This window comes from Neovison vison, chromosome 11 (genome assembly GCF_020171115.1).
Source record: "Neovison vison isolate M4711 chromosome 11, ASM_NN_V1, whole genome shotgun sequence".
Classification (NCBI taxonomy): Eukaryota; Metazoa; Chordata; class Mammalia; order Carnivora; family Mustelidae; genus Neogale; species Neogale vison.
The window spans coordinates 141,156,728-141,183,220 of NC_058101.1; positions in this window are offsets into that span (position 1 = coordinate 141,156,728).

The window sequence follows — 26,493 nt, forward strand, 5'->3', positions numbered from 1 at the left end:
TTCAGAGTTTGGCACTGATATGGCTATTGTGATGGAACATTCACAGTCTGGGACCTGGACAGGATGCACCTGGAGTTCACAAGGTCCGTCTCCATTGGCTCGTCTGACAGTATCTGTCCTCCCATTGTACTGCTTCTGTTTACTGTTTCTTTGATCATAGCCTCCTTATAGAGCCTTCTAGAACAGCATCTCTTGGGGAGGGAGATTCTGTACCTTGGTTCTCTGGGATGTCTTCAAGAGGGTCTGTTGACTTCTGCAGCTCTTCCAGGCTTCTTGCCCAGTAGTATCTGTAAATAAGACCATCCCAGTCTTGACGAGGATGTCTTCAGCTCTCTCTGATACATCTGGCTCCATTGACTTACTGCAGGTCTCAACACAAGAAGTCAGAATGAACAATGGAAAACACTAGGCAATCATACATTGAAATAACTCATTTTTGAACCAATCGATTAATGTTTAACACCTTGCTCTTTTGCCTCAAACTTCATTAAATCAAATTTGATTGAACTCACTATACGAATATACCCACCACATCACTTTTACTTTGTCCCTGAAGTTGGAACATGCATTGTAAGTTATAATACCTAACTCCATCCTCTTAAACATTTAAACCTATTAGAAGAACTCTCATAATAATTACCAAATCCCAGCAGACAATTCCAGTGAATTTCCCAGTGGACACGGGACCACAGATATTCCCACTGGCTGCAGTTTTAGTAATATTTTCAGCAGGCTGAAAGAATAATTTCCCTCTTTCCCATTTTTGTTTCCAAATGATACCAGCTTGAAAAAAGACAATTACAACAGGAGGCAGAGGTCAGGAGCTAGAGGGCAGGAAGAAATCAGGTTGGGAAATCTAAGGTCCAAGAAGTAGAAGAGGCAAGTCCACTGGGTTCTGGGGTAAAGGGGTCCAAGGAAGCCAACTGAGTTGGGAATCCAGGGGGAAATGCAGGGAGCAGTGGGTGAGATGTTCTAGGGTGTCATCAGGAACAGTTGCCTGGAGCTGGTCCTGTTGTTGGCTGCTTCTTCAGGTCACAGGGGAGTTTGGATGTGCCTGGGAAAGAACACATTCTCTCTTTATCATTCCCTGTGAACAGGTGAGCTACTTGCAAGCAGGGATGGACTGAAACTCATGAAGTCATTCTCAAAGTGACCTGTTTGGACCCATATATTCCATGAGAGCCCAGTCACTGCTGCCTGAGTGACAGCACGCTCAAATTCAGACCCTGGCCTTAATTCAGTGAAGACTTGTTCTTCCTTCTCCTTCCCTTGGGGAGGTACACTGGTGTGCATCCCAGCCCCGACTAGGAAGCCCACCCTCTAATATTGTTCTTATATACTCTTTCCCGGAGCTTTCCTTGACTTCTGCTCTATTTTGTGTTCAGCTTGACTCGACTGCCTGGCAGATGATCCAGAATCCTCTTGTTTTGGAGAACCACCACTGTCTAGAAGTCCTCACACTGCCCTCTGTGCCAGCTACCTTGCACATTTTGAGGACCTAAACAGGACTCAGTGTAAGGGACTGCTGGTTTCTTCTTAAGGAAAGGGTATTTACCAGTTACCTTAGTTGGTTTCCTCCAGCCAATGACCCTAGCTTTCCCCATGCCTGACCTTGGCTTGTGTTTCTCCTTACTGGCTAAAGATCTGGGACCACTATGTGGCTGGGACTATGCATTAATTGATGACCAGGAGTGGTAAGAATGGGATTAGCAGATTTGGAATCCCGGGTTTAAATCCCAGCTATGCCAAGTACGCTGTGGGTGACTGAGCAAGGCGTGTAGCTTCACCGAGCTTGAGTTCTCCCACCTATAAAGCCAGGACTAGCTATTTCTTCTTCCCAGGTTTGCCGTGTGAGGAATAAGTGAGACACTCTTTGTGACTACATCCAGCATTCAGTCAATAAGTCTTTAAGCCCATTCACGAATCTTGTAGGACATAGTACAATTTATCATTCCCTCCAGGGAAGTCATCCTCATCTCACCCCGTGGGTAGTATCTGTATTCTCTTTCCTCATACTCTGTGAGTAAGTGAGATACTAGCAGGCAGGAATTGATTGAAAGCCACAAATTCGATCTCAGAGGGCGTAGTTTGTGCCCACATATGCCATGAGATCCCAGCCACCATTGCCTGTATGAGAGCACGCTCAAAACTCCGTGTGGAACAGGCCAAGGGACACGGCAAATTCTGCATTTACATTGGGCAGGGTCTCTCTGCCAGCAGGTTCACTGTAAGCGAGAAAATGACTGCCTAAATGTGATCTATACACACCCCCACATGGATTAAAAATATAGGCCAACATCTACTTGCCAAGGAAAGGCCAAAGCTCTTTTCTTAATAGGATATATTTAGACCCAACAGCAAGTCCGAATGTTTGCTTAGAGATGGGGCCTGGGTCTGACATCAGCACATGTCCACCTGTGAAGGGCTTGTCCCCCCCAGCGCTCCACAGAGCCCTAGTTTTGACAGGTGAGGGGAGGCAGCCTCTGCAAAGCCTTGTTAATTTCAGAGATGGACTAGCAGGATTGACACTTGGGCTGATTCCCCACAATAAGGCCATTGAAATAGTGTTCGTGAAGGGAGGTGAATGGAAATGGGTTCTGACATCTTCTGTACATGCGGACGATGGATCCCATTTAATAAGCATTTTATACCTGTCTCTCTGGGCGCGTTTAGTGGCTTACTCTTCTCTTGATATCAGAACCTGGCTCCTGTTAATCTTAGGGAGGGAAAGGGGGAGGGATTTAGGAGTACTCAGCCTCCACAGAGGAGCTTTTCTCCCTCTTGGCTTGAGTGTTTCCATGGATCCAGTGACTGGCCGGAGAGTTTCCTAGAAATAAAAATGACTGGTAAGTCTGGGGAATGAATTTGATTCTACATATTCCTGACTCTTAATTCCACCACACTTGGCCCAGAATGTTTGGAGGTGGACTTCCTGAAAGGAGGATGGAGGAGCAGAAGTAGTAGCCTGAGAGCCCACACCAGGACTTTTTACAAGAGGGCAAGTTTAACTGCATGTTTCTAGCAATGGGTTTTGTTTGTTTGTTTGTTTGGTCAAGTGGGAAGTTTTTCCACTTGATTTTATCTTTCTTGGCACTGATGGTTGGGTTAGATTAAGGACCACATTCAGACTTGAGTTTATTCTCTGTGACTTGGCTTAACTGCCCATGAGTCATGGCTTGCCAGGAAGCTCAGAGATGCTGAGCCAAGCGCATGGACTGTTGGGTCTGCCCTCCCTTTCTTATCAGCTTACCTTTTTGGAGGCCACGTGGTAGCTCCAGCCTCACCAGTAGCACCTCTCATTGCAGGGTCCTTAGGGAAAAGCACCACTCAGAGGATAAGGAAGGTCAGAGCCTCTTGTTTTCAAAGCTGTCATTTTCTAAACCTGCCTGGTAGAACCCCAGGACCCAGACTCTGGAAGGATCCCAGATCTGCTCTCTCTCCCTCCAGGCATTGAGGAAAACTTTGTTGAAAGGCACATATCCTGAGATCTATCCAGGACTTGGATTTGGTAGGAAATGGATCACCTGAAGTCATCCCGTTACTTTTTGGTACATATACCTCTCAGCCCCGTGCATATGGGTACATGTCTTCACTTCCCTTTGCTGAACATGTTCATAGACTGTCCTTCCTTTTTTCCCTCTGGCTGCAAGCAGTAAACGTGAGGAGGCCTTGCTTTTAAAAAACCTTTCAAACTCTGCCACTGTCTCCTGGAAAGTGCTAATTCCTGAGTCTCCCAGTGATTCTTACCTCTTTGTGGATCACTCAGAGCTTTGGTGCTTTGGGCTATAATCAGTCTTACTTTTCATCTTTCATCTATTTCCTGCAGGCGACACATGGTGTTCCCTGCCAGTTTCCACTTCCTCTATCATCCATCCATCTCTATCTAGCAGTCTATCTATATATATCTACCTGTCTGTCCATATATATATATATATATATATATACTTCTATGCTCAGAGTTGACAAATCCTAGCGAGACCCGTAAAGAAAGAGCCCCTTCAGGTGTAATGCACAGTATGCTTCATTATATACCCAAAGTGATCCATGTTAGACCCACCACCACACCTCCTTGGGAGAATGTTTGTATCTTTTCTAATCCTCTGAGATCAGGGAATGAAGACAGTGTCATTTCTAGAGGCCTTCTTCAGACGTGGTGGGTCTCTGCTTATGAGAGGCTAAACATTTTCCTTGAAAGGCTCAAAGTTTCTTAAGTTTATTATTTCTTGAGCACTTTCTAGGTGCTGGGCACTATGCTGGGCCAGATGTTCAAAGATAAGCAGGTCATAGCCTCTGACCTCCAGGACTGGCTAATAAGTCAAGAGAATAAGAAATTGATCTGAAGACACTGCAAATTGCTGAACTTTTACCTGTTATTGCAAAATGGTCTAGAGAAAGAAGCCTAAGTGGGTAATCCAACTGGGAGAAGAGAAGAAAGCCAGGTGGAGAGAGAGAGAGGAAAATCTGGCAAAATGGGGTTGGAAAATAGTAACTGTAATCAGATCATTAGCTCAGGGAGCCTGTCTCTTTTCTTCTTTATTTTGTTCCTAGGGTCTAGAACAAGGAACCTTCTGTGTTCATGGATTTATTTGTTGGATGAAAGGATGAATCTCAGTGGCTCATTTCTTTCCTTTTTGGCTGGGCCATTTGCTGGAAGGAATCCCCCTGCCTTCCCGAGACAGGACAATACCATTAGGCAGGTATATCTTGGGAATTTGTACCATCTGTTTGGGGCCCCTTGGAGAGGATGCACCAGATGGACCCCGGGTCTATTTTGGTCTTTACTTTGCATGTTTCTTATTTTTCTGCATCCCATGCAGATGGATACTGTCAGGTTATTTATAGAAGGAGTTTGCATACAATAATAGAACAGTTGCTCTCATACCAATGGAAATTGAATGATTTTGGCTTTGCATTCTTCAGAGGACTTGTTGCAAACACAGTGTTAAATAGGTGTGGCACCAAGACTCTTCCCCATACACTATCAGCTGCCACCTGTTTTGACCTCCTTGCCCAAGACAATTCTCCTGGAAACATGGGACACAAGGATTTTTTTGGTATGCATTTCTCACAGGTTTTAGTAATAGCCCATTAATAGATGCAAAACTTCTAAATAAAATACAGTGCTCGGAAATTTAATTTAATACTACTATATTAAATAATTAATATGTACAGCCAAGAATGTAAATATTTTTCTTATATACTGGAATGTTCATGATTTTAGGACTTATAATGGTGAATAATTGAAAACCCTATGTTCAACTATAGGGGCCTGGTCCAAAAAATTAGGGTACATTCATATGATGTAATCCATGTAGCTACCAAAAAAAGCACATTTTGGGATAATACTTAATAATCTGAAAAAGTAATTATGATACATTAGGTGAAAACTTGCAAGTCATATTATATATTTGCATAAACATATATCATGACCTAATCTTATAAAACTCTGTGTGCCTACAAAAAAAAAAAAAAAGAAAGAAAGAAAACCTGAAAAGATACAGTGAGTAATTTCTCAGGGAGAAGATCCTAGATGACTTTTATTTTCTCTTCCTGCTTTTCTGTTTTTAACAATATTTCTACAATGAACATTTATTACTTTTGTAATCTGGAAAAAAAGGCAGTAAGTGCTATTTTGAAAAATTGTCCCTTTGGTTTCTTCCAGTCAAGACTTCGTATCTGGAATTTAGATTAAAGCTTAGTTCAGGGCATCTGCCATTAGAGACAACCAAACAGAAACTAATATGAAGTGTGCAGTCACGATCTTCAAAGTAGGCATTTAAAAAGTTGCTTTTAATTTAATCTCAAAAGAAAGAGGTAGGTGGTGTCTTTTCTGCAGAGATTTATTGATGCTGGTTTGCATATCACCCAAGCATCTCACGCATGCCCTCAAGCCCATCTATAAAAAGCTAGCATGTAGAGGCAGCCCATATCCATAAATTGTGTGTTGCTCGAGGCCAGCCGTCTATCAAGTTTGCCCAGGGATGAAGACCAACCTGTGGAATCTCAGCTTTTTAAAATAAACAGCAGCAGAGCTTTGGGGAGAGGAGGTTCTCAAGGAGCAGAACTTGTGTACCCTGCTTTTGCTCCTATCCTCCTGCTTTCCAATACCTCGTCTTGGACCCTGGCCCCAGATCAGGCATTTAAAGTACCCTCATCACACACAGGCTTGTGGGTAAACCACTCATGGTTAGAGACCTGAGTTGTTGTTTTTTTTGTTTTTTTTTTTGAGACCCGAGTTTTCTGAAGCCTGGGGGGAGGAACAGTCTGACTCATAGCCACTGTTTTAACTTGAACAGTCACACTATAATAGCTAACCCAGCAGGCTGCAATGATTAGCAGTAGTATTTATCTTTCCTAGTTTGCTTTTACAGTGACACACTCAGTGTTACCCGCCCAGATCCAGCATCTCTAAATTCAGCTGCTACATGCGCACTATTTTTAACTATAAGAAGAGACACCATATCTAATGTAATCTATGATAGCCCTGTAATTAAAATGTCCTGTATAATGAGGAAATCTAATAAATAAAGTACAGCAAGGATTATGTTTCAGAACAAACAAATACTGGGATTTGGGTTGCCTTAAAATCCAGCTACTACTACATAGCCTCAAAACTTGTCACTGCAATTGAGAAATGAATAACAGCCTTTGCTATCAGAGAAAACAAGATTAGGGATCACCTTCCCAACACTGGACTGAGACAACCGATGGTGAGAAATACAGAATGCAATGTACTTGACAAGAACCAGTAACATGGGACCACCTAGAAAGACAAAAAGAAAGGGGCCAGAGAATGAACCTATCCTGATTCTACTGTGGGATCTGATAACTGTTTTTTAAAAAATAATGCTATATCAGCGGTAGAAACAAATATACTCTGCTTAGCTCCTAAAATCAACGTCATTACCATCTTTAATTTCACCATGTTATTGTGTCACTGCAAACATGAAGAAACTCTGCCGGCTGCTGCCCTTTTCTTTCCACTTGAAATTTGCTCCAGGGAAACCTGTAGATGCTTTTGCTTTCCCCTTATGTCTCCTACACAATATCTGAGATAGCTTCTAGACAAGCAGAAATAGCTATCCTTTAGTCCTATGATACTTTTCACTTTAGAGTAGACAGAATATGGAGGAAAGCTTTTCTGTCAAACAGAGAATGGGAAATACCATCTATGAGGGTAGAAAGTCAAGAAGACAAGAAAATAACCCAGGAATGCTCTGTATCACCTTTCAGCAAGGAGAATTCCAGTATCTGTTGTCCCTCTGAGCATAAGACTATGGTCAGTGCCTCTGACCATGAACAGAATAATCATGGGAAATTTATATTACCTTTGGGTCTCTGTCACAAGAGAATCTAAATTCCAGGCAGCTCTTACAGATCAGCAACTGGAGAATGGACTGGACTAACCTAGGATTTCCATTTTGGAGCTTTTAGTGATTACAGCTGTTTGCAGGAGCCAAGGGCTCTGCAGCCTCCATCCGTATGATTTCACAATGCCAGATTAAGCATTTATTGAATGAATATATAAATCAATGAACTGCGTAATTGGAGAAATGAAGGAAAGCTTCAGTGAGCCCCGTGGGCTACAAAATTCCCTCTAAGTACCACTGTCCACATTCTCTAAGTCTTAACATGTACTACTATCATTATCGTTCATAATGATTTTATTATAGTTTCATGATTATTTCAATCTTGACACATGAATAATCTGGAGATAAATTTTTAATTTTAAAGTGAATGTTTAAAAAAGTTTATCTTTTATTATTTATTTTTAAGCCAATTGCAAAATATGATCTGTAAATAAACAGATCATACAAAATATGATCTGTAAATAAACGGATTCTTTGAAATATGTCAAGGCTTATTTACTGACCTTGATTTTGAGGTCAATTTTACATGTGTACCATTTTACACATGTTCTAAAATAAATTTCAGACGTGTGTTGTTTGATTTTCAATTCAGGGCTCAATATATGGCCATGAAATCAGATTAGATGTGTTGTTACATCTCCTATACATTTATTAATTTTTCATCAGCTTGATATATCAATTTCTAAGAGAGGTATGTTAAAATGTCCCAATTGGTTTCTGGATTTGTCATTCCTCCTTATCATTCTATCAAATTTTATTTTTAAAAACTATTTATTTTTAAAAACTATTTATTTCATTTATTTATTTATTTGTATTGAGGTATAATTGGCATATAACATTATGTTATTTTCTGGTGTACTGTGTAACTGTTCCATATTTGTATATATTGCAAAATTATCACCATACAAACATAGTTAACTTCTATTACCATATATAGCTACCTAAAAAATTTTTTTCTTGTGGTGAGAATTTTAAGATCTACTCTCTTACCAGCTTTCAAAAACATAATGCAGTATTATTAACTATGGTCATCATGCTGTATGTTACATCACCATGACTTTTGTATTTTATAACTGAAATTCTGTGTCTTTTGACCCCTTCCCACATTTCACTTATCTCCTATCAAATTTGACTTTACCTTTGATACTGTATTTGACACTTGTATTAGTCAGACAAGATTAAAACTTATTTTTTTCTAGTGAATTAAACATTTTATTATTATGAATAACTTTCTAATATTTAAGAGGCTTAAAGTATATCTTATCTATATTTATAACTATATATAATTTCTTTGGGTTAATATTTATCTAATATTCCTCTTTGATAGGTTACTTTCAGTCTTTCCATTTTTTTATGTTTTAGATATGTCTCTTATTTTTAAAAAAAGATACTTTGAGAGAAAAAGAGAAGACACAAGAGTCAGGGGGAAGAGCAGAAGGAAAGAATCTCAAGCAGACTCCTTGCTGAATGGTGAGCCTGACAAGGAGCTCCATCCCATGACCCTGGGATCATGACCTGAGTGAAAAATCAAGAGTCAGATGCTTAACTGACTGAGTCATCTAGATATTTCTAGATAATTAATATAGCTAGATACTTAATATATAATTTGATGACCCAGCATATAGCTAGATACTTAATATATAATTTGATGAGCTCTATCTTTAATTGGCAACTTTAGCCCATTTACATTTATTGTAATTGTTGATATATTTGAACTTATTATTTCCATCTTGTGCTATTTATTTGATTTATTTGAATACATTTTCCTTTATTTTGTGCTTTGTTTTAATTAAGGATTTTTTTATAAAATGTTTTTTCTATTATTTTTTGGAAATTATAAACTGCATTTTCATTATTTTAGTGATTACCCTTAAAAGTTAATTGTGTTAACAAAGGCAAAAGTTACTCAGTATCTCTTACTCTTTTCTTAAGCTTTTATCACATTGTAATCTGACCACTCGCCCACATCTTACACTTACTGTTGACTGCTTTTTAAAAATCTCTAAATTATGTGCTATTTTTTAGTGCTATACAGTAACTATTTCTTTAGATTTATTTGCATGTTTGCCTATTCTTAACTTACATTGCTTCTTGCATCTTAGATTTTCCCTCAGAGATAATTTTCCTTCTTCCAAAAGTACATTTTTTTTAAAGTTCTTTTCATGTGACTTTGTTGGTAATAAACTCTCAGCTTTTATATGTCTGATGAAATTTGATATATCTTGGAATGGAGTTGGCAGGGTTTGCTGATGACTGGAATAGAGGGTGATAATGAGGGATGAGGGTAGCCAAGAAAGTTTCTAGCAGAGTACTCCCCCATAACTTACACATAAAAGACACTTACAGATGGTGCAATGGGAAGCAATGAGGGGTAGTGTTGCTAATTATAATAAATTCTCCCAAACAGATATGTAGGTCCAAGGATTAAATTCTGGGTCCCCAAGACCTTGATAAACAATTTCAGGTGTTCACTCACCAATTCATTTTTGAACTTACCAAATCGAGTATTCATTTATCTATTCCTTATTTAATTTGTCATTTAAGTGGAATTTTAAAACATCTACCATTGATAGCCATAATGTTAGGTGATGAAGATATGAAAATGAGTAAATCCTTACATGGACTCCACCCTTGTGGATCATGCGGCCTTATGGGAGAACAAATAGTAATCACTAATTACTAATCAATCACTCAAATAACTATAAATCTGTGATTGTAGTAAATGCTATGAAGAAAGACACCTGGTGCTCCAAGAGCCTATAATAGGAGGTTGACTGTCAGGAGGTCAGTCTGAGGAAGGAAAATTTGAGCTGACAGCTAAAAAAAAATGACAAGGAATAAATTAAGTCAAGAACGGGTAAAAGAACCCTTCAGGTCGAGGAAATGACAAGAGCAAAGGTTCTGTGGCAGGAAATGGCAGGCACAAAGCCTGTGGGAAGGACACTGGAGTAAATGGGGGTGCAAAGAGCATTAGTGTGGATGGAGTAGACAGAAGAAAAGGGGGATTTAGGTGGAGTCTAGAATGATGAGGAAGGGACAGACTCAGGCCCTGATAGGCCACATCAAGGAGGTGTCCTTATCCTGAAAATGATGAGAGCTGCTAACATGATTGAAGCAGAGGGAGCAACCAGATTAAATCTGTGTTTTGAAGAGAAACCACACAAGCTTCCTGGTTAGTGTTTTTCTCTTGCACTGGCTGGCTCTAGGACTGCGGAGTGACTCAGGCTTCTTACAAATAGCAACTCTTTGCCTGTGTGGGAGGGAAGTCTGGGCACTGTCCACCAAGGGGCCTGCTAAAGATATTCATGAAACTTTCAACACAGGTGAAAATGAACAATGGGAGGATTCCAGGGTCAGACACAGGTACTGTTAGTTCCCCTTTTGTGCTCTAAGCCAACTCTCAGAACTATGTTTTAAGCACCTCCAGAAAGTAAAGGTATACTTAATGAAGAATAGCCAAAAGTGCCCTCGTGAAGTGCCCTTTGATCCTGGAGGAACAAGAAGCAGTAGCTGTCAAGGCCCAGTCAGTCCAGGGCTGTTCCGTGCAGTTTTCTGTGACCTCCCTTCCTGGTGGGGCTCCATCTCTCCACTCTCCCTTCTGAGGTCTCTGGAGCCATAATGGGGCTGGGAAGGGGTGAGATGGGATAAAGAAGTAGTCGGTGAGGGGTGCCTGGGTGGCTCAGTGGGTTAAGCCTCTGCCTTCGGCTCAGGTCATGATCCTAGGGTCCTGGGATCGAGCCCCGCATCGGGCTCTCTGCTCTGCAGGGAGCCTGCTTCCTCCTCTCTCTCTGCCTGCCTCTCTGCCTACTTGTGATCTCTGTCAGATAAATAAAGAAAAAATCTTAAAAAAAAAAAAAAAAGAAGTAGTCGGTGAAACATGGAAAGAGGAAAAAAGGCTAGTGTCAGGAAAGAAGAGGGCTCCCAGGGTCAAATGCAGGGCCTGTGTGGAAAGAGGTTCCAAGGGGAGCTTTGTCACTTGTTCCAGACTTCATTCTATACCTAACCCACTGTGTGACCTCAGGCAGATGAAGTAATCTCTCTTGGCCTCCATGTCCTCATCTATAAAGGAGGGATTTCCCAAGGAGACACACACACTGGGGGTATAGTCAGAAGGTGTCTGTGAGCAAGGATGATGCAACTTCCTGTCAAAGATCAACCTATCTTAGAAGAGTTTTGAGGGAAAAAAAGTTAATCTTATATTAACACAAATACAAACATCTTAACTTAGGATGCAAAATTTCATTTTTTAAAAAAGGATATAATAGGCAAAGTCTTGTTCATGTGTTTTCCCCTATTATTCAGGGTACTTGAGTAAAGAAGGTTGAGAAGCACTGGATTAGATGTGCTCTAAGATGCCCTCCAGCTCTTTAGTATTATGATTCTTTGGTTTTATGATGAAGATCAAGGAGAAGGAGGATTAAGCAATCTGTGAAGGATTTAGGCGACCCTTTTAGGTTTAGAAGGAGTGGGTATTAATGTAGGCGTTCAGCTGTGCCTCATGCTCTTTCACACTGGGTTTGAAACTGCCATCTCCTGGGAAAGCCCTTGTCCTTCCTGCCTGCCTGGCTTACTCGTCCTTGTTCTTTAAGAACTGTCTTAGTGTCCCCTCCCAGGGGATGCTTTGTCATTTCCTTCTTCCTTCCTGTCCCAGTCCTCTAAACTGCTGACTAGGGCACTGCTCCCACTCCCTGTGTGCCCATAGAACTCAATGGGTGGTTCAAATTTTGCACTTATGGGGTTATAATGTGTTACTGTTTTCTTCCCTTGTCATGTTAACTTCCTGCTTAACTAACTTTCACAGTATTTGGAGAATGAAGTCCCATGTAGGAGCAAGTCCTTCATGATATACCCTTGCTGACCTCTCTTGCGCTGGGTCTTGTAATTTTCCAATACTTGATCTGGACTGTGGTCACATCCAGCAATACTTTGTAGTTCCTCAAAGTACCACTCTGTCTTCTGTTTTTTGTTCCAATTTCCCAGAATGCTGGTTGCTTGAATTCTTTTATCCATGTCCATATGAAGAATTCTTTTTCATCTTTCAAGACTAGGTTCAGCTGCCTCCCCTTGGAGAAAACTTTCTTGGCCTCCCATAACCTTCTTATATGGACTTCACCTCCCCTCAGACACAGGTCTACACCCCTGCCTGCCTCTTTTCTAAGGTCATATGCTTGCATGTCGTCTAGGTACAATAACTCATGGAGAGCCATGAGTGATGCCCCATATCTAGCATGACATACAAAGACTATGAATGAATGAATGAAGACTATGAAGTCAGTGAATGCCAGTTGAGTGAATACATGCATGAGATGAGAGAAAAGGAGAGGGAGACTGCTCACACTGTATTTCCATAAATGCTTCCTCTCTTCCACATTAGCCCAAGCAAAGATGGTAAGTTTTGGGTCCTCAATGTTATAAATACAGCTCCAAAATACATACGCTAATTAGTTTCATCATCACTCATCTTTTGGATGCCCTTATGGAGCACTTATTCATTAGTTTTTCAAAACTACTTTCACTGTCCTAGCTGTTGAGAACTCAGCTTGAACAAAACAAAGTCACTGCCTTCAAGACCCTTATATTCTAGTGGGAAGAAACTGACAATGAAGAAATATTTACTATGTCAAATTTTGGTACATGTTTTTTTGGGGACGCCAAAAAGCCAAATCACATAGGACAACTTAGGTCCCTGTAAGGTGTTACTGAGTGAGCAGAGGAGTGGTCTGATCTTACTTACATTTTAAAAGGCTCACTCTGGTGCTGTGCTGAGCACAGTTTATAAGGGGCAAGGATGGATGCAAGAGACCAGTCAGGAGGCTATGCCTTGGTAGTACTACTGCCAAGTCACCTTGATGGTGACTTGAAGGCAGTGGAAAATGGTAAGTATCTTGATATATTTGGTTGGATAGCCAACAGGTTTTGCTAATGGATAGGATTTAGGATCTATGAGAGAAAGGAATCAAATATGACTCCAGAGAGTTTGGTCTAAACAACTGGAAGGATTGAGTTAACATGACGGAGAGGAAGGCTCTAGAACTTGAGTTGCTCATAGGCATGTGTCACTGGTGAGTGGGCAGTGGGAGATACATATGTGGAGTGAAGGGGCAAGGGCATGCTGAACTTGAGAATTTGGTGTCATTTACACACAGATGTACTATGAGCCCCTTAGACTGCAGGAGATCACTTAGGGTGTGAATGTAGACACAGAAGAGGAGAGGCTTGTTCTGAATCTTAGTGCACCCAATAATACGATGTTGGGGAAACAAGGAGGACTCAACAAAGCACTGAGAAGGAGCAGCCAATAGAGTCACAGGAAAACTGAGTGAGGTAATAACTAAGGCCTCTGAGGAGGGGGGAAAGTGCTAAGATAAATGGGGGTAGGGGTACTGACAAGAAATAAAAGGCAAAATCACAGAGACTTAGGAGTGTATAAGAAATTTTTAGGAAACTGATGTATTTGTCTTAGGCATACTTAACACAGTACAATTAGCAAACATAGAGCTGAACTTTAAAATATTTTATTTTTACTCCTATAGAAGAGGGGAAAGTAAAATTTCTTTTCATTATCAACAAATCAAAAAGATTTCCAATATGCAATATTGTCAAATTTGGTCTCCAAGATAAAGTCTGCACATACACAAAAAGAAAACTCATTTCAAAAGTGGCTTTCCAGAAATGTCTCATTGTCCAGAAAACCTTCAGTACACATATCCTTGCCAGACACCAGAGATATAACAAACACTATAGGGATGGTAAATGACAACAAAGATGAAAAAAAAAACTAAACACCATCAAATGTGTTATAGAAAGTATCTGACATTGTGCTATGGTCCAGCTCTTCAGAATTTACCTCCTTTCTCTGCTTTCTCCTACTCTGGGCGGGTAGAACTTCTTGCTAGAAGTCTGCTGCCTTCTGACTAAGGACCAAACCCTTGAGCCAGGACCAATTCAGGTGGTACTTCCTGTCATTCTTCATTGATCCATCTAACTTGCACAGAGTATCATTGCTGGATTAGAGATCATCTAGACCAGCACAGTCCAACATCATGTCATATATCATGTCAAAATATCCAACAAGTCATATTTACAAGTCACATACATAATTTAAATTTTGTAGTAGCCACATTAAAAAGGTAAAAGAAACTGGTAAAATCATTTTTTAAAAAGATTTTTATTTATTTATTTGACAGAGAGAGAGGAAAAAACACAAGCAGGGGGAGTGGCAGGCAGAGGGAGAGGGAGAAGAAGACTCCCTGCTCATCAGGGTGCCCGATGCGGGACTTGATTCCATGACCCTGAGATCATGACCTGAGCTGAAGGCAGATGCTTAACCAACTGAGACATCCAGGCACCTCAAAACAGATAGAATTAATTTTAATTTAACTTAATTTTATTTGAGTCAGTATATCCAAAATACTATCATTTCCATGTTTATTCTAAATAAAAACATTTGGGGATATCTTACCTTCTTATTTCACACAAAGCCTTTCAAACCCTGTGTGTGTTTCCCACTGTGGCAAATCTCAACTCCAAATAGCCACATTTTAAGTGCTCAACATTCTCATATGGCCAGTGGCTACTGTAATGGACGGTGCAGAGCTAGATCATGCCCTTTAGTTTATAGATGGAGGGACTGAGTCCTAAAGGGAAAGAAATGCAATGAAGACTATTTAGCTTGTCAATACTAGCAAGGTCTCTTGGTTTCCAGTCCAAACAGTTTCTCACATGTTCTGCTCTTCAAAAGAAATCTCTATTTAACTGTTCCCTGCCATCTTATTTTCATGCGTTCATCATAAAAAGCACTTCCTAATCCCTATTTTTCAGTCTCTTACCTTAATATTTTGTTTGGTGACCCCATGTTGCATCAGAATCACTATAGGGCATGTTCCTAAGGCAGGTACCCTGATCCTGCCCTCTGAAATTCTGATGTAGACCTGCAGTGAAATCTCAGAACCCACTTCTTTAGCAAGTGCTTGGTGATTATAATGCCATTAGACCATGGACCAGCTGGATATATATCCTTCTAGCTTCTTAGTTGTTGTGAGTCCTGTAGTTCCACAGGGAAGTCTTAAAAGGATTGTCACAGAAAGTTCAAAAACTGCTGCATCTTTACTTCCCATATTCCTTGAGATTCTAGAGTCCTCCCAGCCTTTGCTGTTCTTTAAAGTTGGAATATTATCTTTTTTTTTTAAGATTATTTATTTATTTATTTATTTGATAGAGAGAAATCACAAGTAGATGGAGAGGCAGGCAGAGAGAGAGAGAGGGAAGCAGGCTCCCTGCTGAGCAGAGAGCCCGATGTGGGACTCGATCCCAGGACCCTGAGATCATGACCCGAGCTGAAGGCAGCGGCTTAACCCACTGAGCCACCCAGGTGCCCCTGGAATATTATCTTTAATGTATCTTCTCTAGTCTAAGATCCTTGAAGGAAGGATGGGAGTCTTTTATTTCCCATTTTTCTCCAGGGCCTAGCCTATGGTGCTGGAAGTAAATGCTTGTTGAATTAATGAGGAATGAAGGAACGGATATTGTGGAAGCTTTCTTATCAAAGTTGCAAAGGAACAAAGGCTTAATTCTTAGACTCTCCTTTTGACTTCATTTACCGCTTTCCTTTTTTGCATGTAGTTGGTTTATTTTGGGTCTGGGTAACAATCTTGGGGGCTGGAAAAAAGGGAGAGATGACCAGATCATTAGAAGAGTGTCTTGAACAATTATATAGGAGGCTTATAAGTAACTTAGAACTTGTTTCCCTTGGTGAAGCGTTGAAGAACAAAGCGTGATCTCTGCCTGGAGTAGAGTCTTAGTTTAAATCCTGAAATGATCCTGGCATCTGGAGGTACAAAATAATTTACTTTTATGGTTTGGCCTTTGAGAGATTGGTTATCCTCTAGGTGTAACAAAGCAAAAAAATTTACAGGGACAGAGGCTGGCTGGTTTAGTCTTTCACGGAGTGCTTAAAAGTATAGGATATTGTTTTAAAATATTGAAAGAGCCAACTGTTTAACTGATTTACCTTCCTTCCTTCCATCCTTCCATTACACCACTCCACCAACACCACCATCACCTTCCACCATGATCAGTGCCATCATGACCACCTCTACCATCCTCCTCATCCTCCTCCCTCTTCACTAAGAGTGTCTTTGCCTGACCCACACCACCCTACAGAGAGCTCCTCTGAGATCTGTCTGTAAGGTCTACATAGCTAAATGGGGTGGTCTGGAATCAAAAGAGGCAGGTACATCTATGAAAACTAAATATAATTCCCTGTACCCACGGAATCTTATTTTATTTTTGTTAATAAAAGACAGTGGTGGTTAATGGTTGTTTTACATCTACTTTTCAAATATCTATAAAGTCAGTTAATATTCTTTATGGTTAAGGGAACAGACAGGCCTATAAAAATACCTTAATATGTCAGAAAATACTATTGAGTTTTAAAATCTCTTCATTTTTTTCTCTGCACAGGCTCTCTTATACCTCAGCTGTCTTCACAATACTGTTGTATGTTACCCCCTTGGTAAGGCTCTGGGTTGGAATGGATTCTTTGTGTCTGGTTTGTTGATTCAAGAGCATTTGATGAACCACATGAAGGAAACAAGGAGTGGGTGGCCTAGAGCCAGAAGGGGAACTAAGGAAGCTGTCACAAATTGTCCCCAGCCTCTTGCCTGGCATGGGTCCCTCTCCTATCCAGTTTGTAAGAGAGAGTGAGCCTCCACCCAGGGATTGTGGTAGAATTTCTCCTTAAAGGTCTCAGGGCAGAGGGAGGAGGTTCCTGTGTGAGCCAAAATTACAAAAGCACCCCAGAGACACCCTGGTTTCCACAGTCTGATATCTTTGGGCATGGGGGATCATTCAAGAAGGGTCTGGCACATCATAAGTCTCAAAAAAGTATTGCCGAATAATGAAATGGATCTGCCAAACAGACCACTTGTTTTTTCGCCTTTACATTTACAGATTCATTTGTATATGCAAATATAGACATACATTTATGTGTGGCTCCATAATTCAATTTAAGTGTTTTCTTTTTTCTTCTCTTAGTTTTCTTTTACCTCCTATTTCTTTATTCTCCTTCCCCTGAAAGCCCAGGTCCTCACGCTAAAGTCCACCTCTCTGTGACAGAAGTGTGTCCAGTAGGCTCCCAGAAGGCGGCATATGAAGGTGAGAAGGAAATCCACTCTTGGAAACTTCTCTGGGAGCACCTCTCTTCAGCACAAACATGGAGCATCCTGGACACACTGAGGGGGACAGCCAATGAGAAACCTCCTTTTACCAGGTCGTGGAGAACAAGAGGCCCATTAGATCACTCATCCCCATTCCAAAAGAAAGGGAGAAAATGGTCTCAGGGTACTGGGTTGGCAGCTGGGGTAAAGCCCGAGGGAGCTGGATTCTAGAGCAATCAGTCAGCTGTTGTCCCAGCCAGAGTGTGTGCTGCCTCCACAAAGAGACTCCTGCTCTGGGCCTAGGGTGGCTAGGAGAGATACTGCCAGGCTGGGAAATTTCTACTTGCAAGCTTGCCAGCAGGGGTTCTGGGGTCACTGGATCCTTGGTGCAGATGAAAGCCTTGTTCCTGGGTCCTGAGCAGGAGACATGCTGCCTTTGCTGAAGCTAATATTTGGGAGAAGGCTGCTTGATGAACTAAGGAAAAAACAAAAAAACAAAAAACAAAACAGTGGCGAGGATACATCTGTGGTCCTTTCCTTGTGGCTCTGGTGTTCAGAGGAGGAGGGCCAGGTGTCCTCCTCCTGGAAGTTGGCCTGACTTCATTGGTCACCTGGGCCCGGGGCCCCCAGGGCTCTAGGCTTATTTAGACCCGAGGTGGCATGCCCCACGTTGCCCGAGCCCTGTTCTACAGTGGAGGCAGGGGCCTGTCTGAGGAGGGCTGTGAGTCTGTCAGCATGTTAGCGGGAATGCCTCAGACCCAGGAGGAAACGAGCTTCCTGAGGAGCATGTGTGGTGGGACACTCCCTAATTCTCATCTAATTTAAGGATCAGGTGATGCTTGGCATCATCAGCAGTGAGTATTCCTGGCAACAAGGAAAACACGAGGGTGAAACAGCTGAGTTTCTCCCCAGGGCTTCTGGACCCAGCTGTGGCTTTCAGCCAGAAGCATCTACCTGCTCAGCGGCCACGGGGAAACTTTGCCAAGCATCCAGCAGGCAACCATGAGCAAGAGCAGCTTAGTTCTGTCTCCAGCAAGGGTGACAGTTGCTTCCCACTGGTGCCACCTCTGTGGTGCACCCTGGTGTACCCAAATACCTTGACCTTTCTCCCAGAAAACTCAGAAAAAGAGAATGTCCCTTGTACGTCTGTCCATAATGACTTGGTCTTTTTCCATAACTGCTCACACCATGAGAGACCTTTCCTTCTTTCAGATTTGTCAGAATGTTTTTCTCAGTCTCCATCCCATTCTCATCAGGGAAAATGATGTGAAGTTGTTCTACACTGGGAAACACCTTAATCTATGAGGTTATTTCATGACACCATTGTGGTACCCACAGACTGACCTTCTCACTTTCAGAGTGGGTTGGTTGATTTATTTTCCAATCTCAAGACCACTGTACGTCAGGTTTGCCATTTGGCTGAGGTATGAAGCTGAATGTCACTGAGGTGTTGGGGAGTGAGCTTACACTACCTCCTGGCATCCACGTGGCACGCCTGCTTTGATGTTGTCTGTTTACTGGATTCTGAATTTGAGGATTCCAGAGTCTCCTAACATGCAAGTTGACTGTATTGTCTCTCAGTCTGAAAGGGTATGGAAGTTTGGAAGGGTAAGACAATAAGCCAAACAAGCATACTTCTCCAACCCAAATCAAAAGGACTCTGAGGTCTCAAATATAAAATACCGGAAGACTTGGATTACTTGTCGTGGGCTTGTGCCACGGGTACACACGTCTTGGTGGGATTGTTTTGGTCCTTCTGGTAATAATTTTGGATTATTGGTCCCAGATCCAAATGCCTTTAAAGACACATTATGGTAAATTGGGCAGAGGAAGGACTCAGTAGATTGATTTTAAAAATCCATGTAAAGTGATGGCCTGTCAGACCAGAGGCAGAAGGAGACAATGAAGTCCCAAGGGTGAACCTCAAGATGATTCTACATTAGCTCAAACATTTGCTCCAAAAAGAATTTCTCTCTGCTTATCCTGTGGTACTGTCTCTGACATATAAATAAGACCTTGGAAAGTTTAAATAGACCAAATACCTTTGGGCAGAGTTTGCTTTCCTGATATTATTTGGATGTATTCTGTTCATCGTGAGCAGCTGGGTATTGATCTGATTAGCTTTGAGTTAGAAAAGTTAAGACTTACCCTTCTATCTCCTGAGTAATGGGGACCATTTGTGATTTCTACAAAGTAAATTAACCTTGCCTGGATGAGAGAGCTTTTCTTTTGGGTTTTGCCTTTGAGCAACTTCAAACTTAACCCAAGGACAATTTAAGTCATTCACCCACTCAAAATTAATTTGCTGAGTAGGTTAGGCACTATAAGAATAAAAAGATATAAAGGTATAAAACCATTAGGAAAGTCTACTAGGGCTTTGGAGAAAATGTGACATGTGTCTAAGGATCTATAATGAAAAACAGAGATGTTTGGACAGTCTGATGAAAAGATATTCAAAAGGGACATTTGACAGTATATAGAAAAGTTAGTTATCACATTGAATTTTCTCTCTCTCAGCTTCGTGGTCCCGCCCAGTAGGGCTTGAGGTGGGGCGCGACAAGATGGAATTAAGAAACTCATTTTAATTGAAAGATTTTTTTTTTTTTGCTTTGTTTTTGTTCCTGGTGTAAAGAATTCATGGATGCCATCTCTCCTCCTCTCTTTCTATTGACTTGTCCCTCACAATCTTTTCTGTCTTTTGCATTGAGTGGGAGAAGGGGAAGAAGAGGGAAAGGGAGGGGAGAGTCAGAAAGCTTTGAGGAGCCCTTGAGGCTGGAGATCAGAAAGCCAGGGCCACAACCTGGACTGAGATGGACATAGAGATGGGGCATCAGGCTGGCTCTAGGGCTTCTGCTGCTGGGGCTGTCCAACCAGGGTCCCGCATACTGTACCCAGGGTGAGGTGTGGGCAAGTGACTGAAGGGTCCAATGTTGGCTCTCTCTTACTACTACTACTTGACCGCCCTGCTTTCTCTACCAGGGTCACTTCACTCTTTGTTTTACGTGAAGAAAAACTATACTCCTTTTGTGTTTCTCCTTTCCTCTCACACGATTACCGCACCCTTGACATTTCTGACACCAGATATGTGGGGCTTTTCCCACATCAAGATGTCCTCTGCAACATTGGCTTGGTCCTACAATGCAACCCAACTTTGACACTATCCAGAGTTAGCAAATTCCCCACAGCCTAAGGACTCACTCCCACGAGACCTCCTCCCTCCACCACCACTTCAGACACTAGTTGTAAGCAGGAAGTCCCCAGGTTACTCATAAATTCTGTCTGACTTGCCTACAAATTGGAGATTCGCATGACCACTTCCCCTTCAACTTCAGTATTTGCTAGAGCAATTCATAGAACTTAGGCAAACATTCACTTAAGTTTGCCGGCTTATTATGTAATAAAGGATATGATACAGAATACAGATGAACAGCCATGTGAAGAGACACATATAATTCCAGAAAGGTCCCAAGCGCAGGAACTTCTGTCCCTGTCGACTCAGGGTCTATCACCCTCCCTAGATGTGAACACTGACCCAGAAGCTCTTCAAATGTCGTACTTTGGGATTTTTATCATTTCAGTGCTCGCTTCGGCAGCACATATACTAAAAATTGGGATTTTTATCATTTCATCATATAGGCTTGATTGATCATTAACTCAATTTCCAGACCCTCTTCCCTTCCTGGAGGATGGTGGTGGGGTTGATCGTGGCTTAGTCTTTCTGGTGACCACCCAGGATCCACCTCACCTCTAATGAGGAGTCACTTCATTAGAATAAAAGACATTATCACACAGGAAAGCCCAAAGGAGTCAGGAACCAGAGTCAAAAGCCAAATTCTAGAATAAAAGTTGTTCCTACTGCTCTTATCACTTAGGAAATACCAAAAGTTTCAGAAGCTTGACACCAGAAACTGGGGGCAGACACCGATACATAGATATTCTATTATTTCACATCTTGCTGGACCTGATTGCTTTTTCTTCCGAGAGGCACCTGTTCTGACCCCCAAGTGCCCCTCCTGTGTATCCCAGGCATCCGTGTTTACCCTCCTTGTGCTCCTCCCCCACACACTACATCGTTGGCCCTTTCCCATGAGCAACCTGCAAGCTTCCTGAGGGAAGGGTTCTCATCCATCATGCCTGTCATGCCATTCCAAGTACAACGCTCAGCTCCGGGAATGTGTTCATGAATATCTGATGAGAGAATGTCAAATAAATGTCAGACTCTGATGTATGTTGCCAGAAAAGGAAATGCATCAGCCCTTTCCCAGAGAAAATAAATTCCTATCATAAGACTTCTGCCCCTGTACTCCTTCATATATCACTGGGAAAGGCGAGCCAGCTACTTCCCATTCATTCCTATTTCTTCACTGACCTGCAGGGGCCTGGAACTGCACTGGGCAACGTGCACTCACCCCTTTGAAATGCACTTAGTTGGATTGCTCCTTCCCACTTTGCCATCCGGAGCCTTCATATTGTTAACAGAACATCCTATAGACATTTGTCAAACTCCCAGCATCAAGCAGCCACGTTCCAGCCCATGACTTCCTGTAACCATGTCCTGCCGACTTCTCACTAGTACATTAAAAATAAAAAGCACACCCTGAGTGGCTCAGACTTCCCCTCTCTGGTGACTTCAACCCCACAACTGGGGACACTGACTCAGACTCAGGAAAAAGCACTGCTGGTGTCACCCACAGAAACCTAGGATCCTCCTGGGCTGGCGTTGGGGGATATTAATAAACCCATTAGATTGGATCGTTTGCACCACCAGCTCTCTTTTCTTTAGGGAATTTGAATGTTCTAGTGCTTTAAAGTGGAGATAAAACGACCCATGATTCATGTCCCTGTCTTTCTGAAGAGTTTCCTTGTATAAGCTCCAACAACCTCTGCAGTTACTTGAAGGTTAAAACTATTCTTTCCCAAAAAGGGGAAAACCATTTCACGTTTCTATTCATTGCTTTTCTCCTTCAGCACCTGAAAAGGAGATGAATTCCCGCTTCTCCCCCCGTTCCATTCTTACCAAGAGAATCTTGTTCCTACTCTCAACTTGTCTGGTGATTTGAACATGGAAAAAGACAGAGTATAATTCTTCAACTAGTCCTTCAAGAAGAATTTGGTGGGGTTCCCCCCACTGCTTTTGTTTGTTTTTATTGGCTATCAGGCTAACAAATTTTGGAATGGAACAGCTCAGATCCTAGGCTGGCAGCACACTGAGCTCATTTTGCAAAATTCATTCACAGGAGAAAATATATTGAGCTGCCTGGGTCTCAGCACAGAGAGTTTTTTTAGAAAAGCTTTGGTTCTGTTTTATTAACTGGCCTCCTGGAGCTCTGAAATGGCATGTTCTGGTCAGCATCTGGTCTCACTGGAATTGAGGTAAGAGCATCCAAAACCTTGAATGTGTCTAGAAGGTCGGACAGAGACCCCAGTCCTGGTATCTAGGAATTAGATAAGGTCCCAGAAGTGGGATGTTCCTGATTCCGAGCATACTTTCAGGACTCTGAAAGATATCCAGGGGTGCCTAGAGTGATTTATCTGTGACTTCCCAGTGGGACCAAGGACAAATGATAGCTCTTTAGCCCACCGCCTCTGCCCTGCTGGTGGGAGGGTGGGATTGAGGGCCTCAGATGCCTTACGTGGCCTGAGGCAAGTTGAGAAATTTCAGCCCCAAGAACCACCCATAGGAAAAGATCTTGAAGTTTCAATTAAGCGATTTTCTTTGAAGATTTTTGACTTGCATTAATTCCCTGAAGAAGTTCATTCACTTTCCAAAGCAATTTCCCTCCAAAGGGTGGTTTGCTCTCTGAAGGGGAATTTTAATACTGATGTATGTCATTTATCTCCCACATCTTTTCTGAGAAGACATATCGTAGAAAAGCCATTAGGAAACACTTCATATAATAGTTCCTTCACCCTTGAAAACTTTCGAGGTAGGAGGAGCTGAAGGTATGTTCCTCCTCCACCATTTTAGAAGCAGAGAAATTGAAAATCATTTGAGTCCAACAATGGTCCAACTTCACAGTGGCCCCTCTGTCTGACCTTGTCTGTCTTCTCCAGATGAGGACTCCCTGCTCCCAACAATGTAAATTGAGATTTTCCTTGTTTTAAGTCATTCTTACAGATGCCATTTCTATGTATATCACAAGGTGCTGTCTCCTTAAGTCTGGTTTTTAATTAAAACCATAGCATAGGATCTTGGTTTAAAAAAAAAAAGTGTACTGCTCTGAATGCATTTACTGTAAAAGATATTCATTCTATGTCCCCCGACCCATCTTTCCCTAAAGACTGTGACACTCTCTTTCCAGAAATAGTCTATCTACAACCACGTTAAGTGTTTCTATGTACACACAAACACACATACAGAGTTTATATTTCAAAGATTACTTTTTCCACATTAAAAAAAAAAACCCTTCAGAGTTCTAATGAATAAATTTTATAATTTTTAATGCTGGTTTGGCATGGACAATAATAAAATAACAAACTCTGTTATTCATTCTCGGGGAAAAAGGTTTTTTCCGTTTTCATATATATTCTCTATATGAGTATTTTCTGTATTACTATGCATACATATTCTTTTGTTTATATATATATGTTAACATAGTTTACTGCCCTTTTTAAAACTTTGTGATAGTTCTTGAATTTGAATCAATAGTAAAAGTTTATTATCAATACACAAAAATAAACCTATCTCATTCTTCTTTAACTGTTACATCACATTCTTTAGTTTGCAATTGTTGGTCAAGTTAGGGTTTCCAGTAAAAAGCTATGATAATATCCAGGTACAAATTGTCAACATATGTTAAGTATAGTTATGGAATAAATCTGTAGAAGTGAAATTGCTTGGCCAAAGAGTGTGTGCATTTTAAAATTTGTTATAATGGACAAGTTTACTTCCCAAAAGAGTTGTATCACACTATACTTCAAATACATAAGTGTTTCTCAGCACCCTTACCAACACGGAGTATTACCACACTTTTTGATCTCTGCCAATCAGATAGGTTACAAGTTATACCTTGTTACTATTTTAATTTATAGTTATTTAATTTTAAATGAGATTGAACATCTTCCCTGTGTTGGAAAGTCAATTGTATTTATTTTCTTGTTGGCTACCTTTGCATGATATTCACCCATTTTTCTATTGAATTGTTGATTATTTTCTTATTGATCCATTAAAGCCCTTTATATATTGAGGAAATGGATCAGTGATTCATGCCCTCTAAAGTCCCCCCTTTTTACTTCTAGTCATCAATTATTGCTCCAAAAATCACCTTTCTCACTCTCTCTCCTACCATCTCTCCTATTACTTTCTCACATAGTTAGTTATATATCTTGTTTATATGAACAGGAAAGAAGGATGGCAGTCAGGCTTGCAAGGAAGTATACTTTTGATTATCCAGTGAGTAGCTATTTTACATAAAGAATACATAAAGCTAGAAAGGCCCTTTACCTGGCATCTGTATCAAAAGACTCTTCTTCCTCTTGGTTTGCTGATGGACTCTTGGTAGCCTTGAATCTTGCTCATTGACTATAAATCAATGCTTGAATTCAACAAACTTCTTAAGCTTATATTTACACCCCTTTACTTTTTTGTTTTTCTTATAACTCTCTCTTCTTTCTAATTTACTCTGAAATAGCGATCATTATTTGGCTGGTGCAAATAGTTATCTCTAGGTTCTTAACTCTTCATTAAGTACCGGGAGTAGGAGGATTTGTGTGGTAAGAGGCTGATGGGAAGAAAGGAAGCCTCAGGTTCTTACTTCAGGACTAGGCCCAGGCTCCTATCAGAATCCTTGGCCCATGTTTTCCTCTGACTGATTCAAGGAGATGGGGCCCCCTATGAGACATACTCCTCTCTCCATAGGTTTCTGTTGAGAACTCACCTTCCCAAATCCTGTAAAAACCAATTCAACTTTAGCTAACGTGGTAATGATTTGTGGGGAGCAGCAGAAATTCCTCTGTAATTATGCGTGAATTGATGTGTGATTTCCTAATGAGCTTAAGTGAAGAAATCATCGTTTTGTGATAAATGCTTTATATCTTAAAATGCCAGAAACACATATCTAATAAATTCAATCAAACCACTCTCATTTATTTAAAATTTGCAATTATTATTTAACATGCTGGCTTTCTTTGCTGCTTTACTGCTTTGGGTAATTGCAGAATCTTAAAGTTCCTATTCATAAACAAGGCCACAGAAACTCATTACATAGGAGTTTTTCTTAATGCAATCATAAATGAGTTCATTTGGAAATGTATTTGCATTCTGTGTCTGCTAAGACCCCCCTTCTTAGAAAACGTTGTAGTTACAGAATGAGCTTGCCAAATCAGGGACATTTACCCCTGGAATGAGCTAGGTTACTCTCTGACACTGCAGCTTGGACATCTGACAATGTCCAAACAAGTTGGGAAAAACATTCACTGATTAAAAATACGGTTCCTCTTTACTGAAGGATTGAGGCCCCGTGAGTTAAGTGGTCACAGGACAGCTTTGAATCCAATGACATCAGCACAGAAGACCACACAATATATTGATATGGGAGTCAGTTCCAGATTCAGATTCTGGGTATGCCACTTCGTAGCCGTGTGACCTTAGACAAACTACTCAATCTCCCTCAGCCTCGCTTTGCTCATCAGTAAGACAGAGACAGTGCCTACTGTTGTTGGCAGAATTGAATGAGGTGGCATATCTGAAAGTCCTGGGTAGGCTGATGGACAGATGTACGACAAACTGCAGCTAGTCAAATAATAATTGGTAGTCTTAAATGCAGATAAAAATCGGGAACAAAACTGACCCCTACCCCCCCAGCACACCCCAAGCATTTTCCCTACTGGCCAAGGTAGTAGTTTGCTTAATTTCTATCTTCTATAGAGCTGAGAGAATGGCAGGAATTGATCATGGTTTACTTCCTGGGACCCAGGGCTGTTTCCTGATGGGGTATACTGCATAGGCTGTCCGACCTTAAATGAAT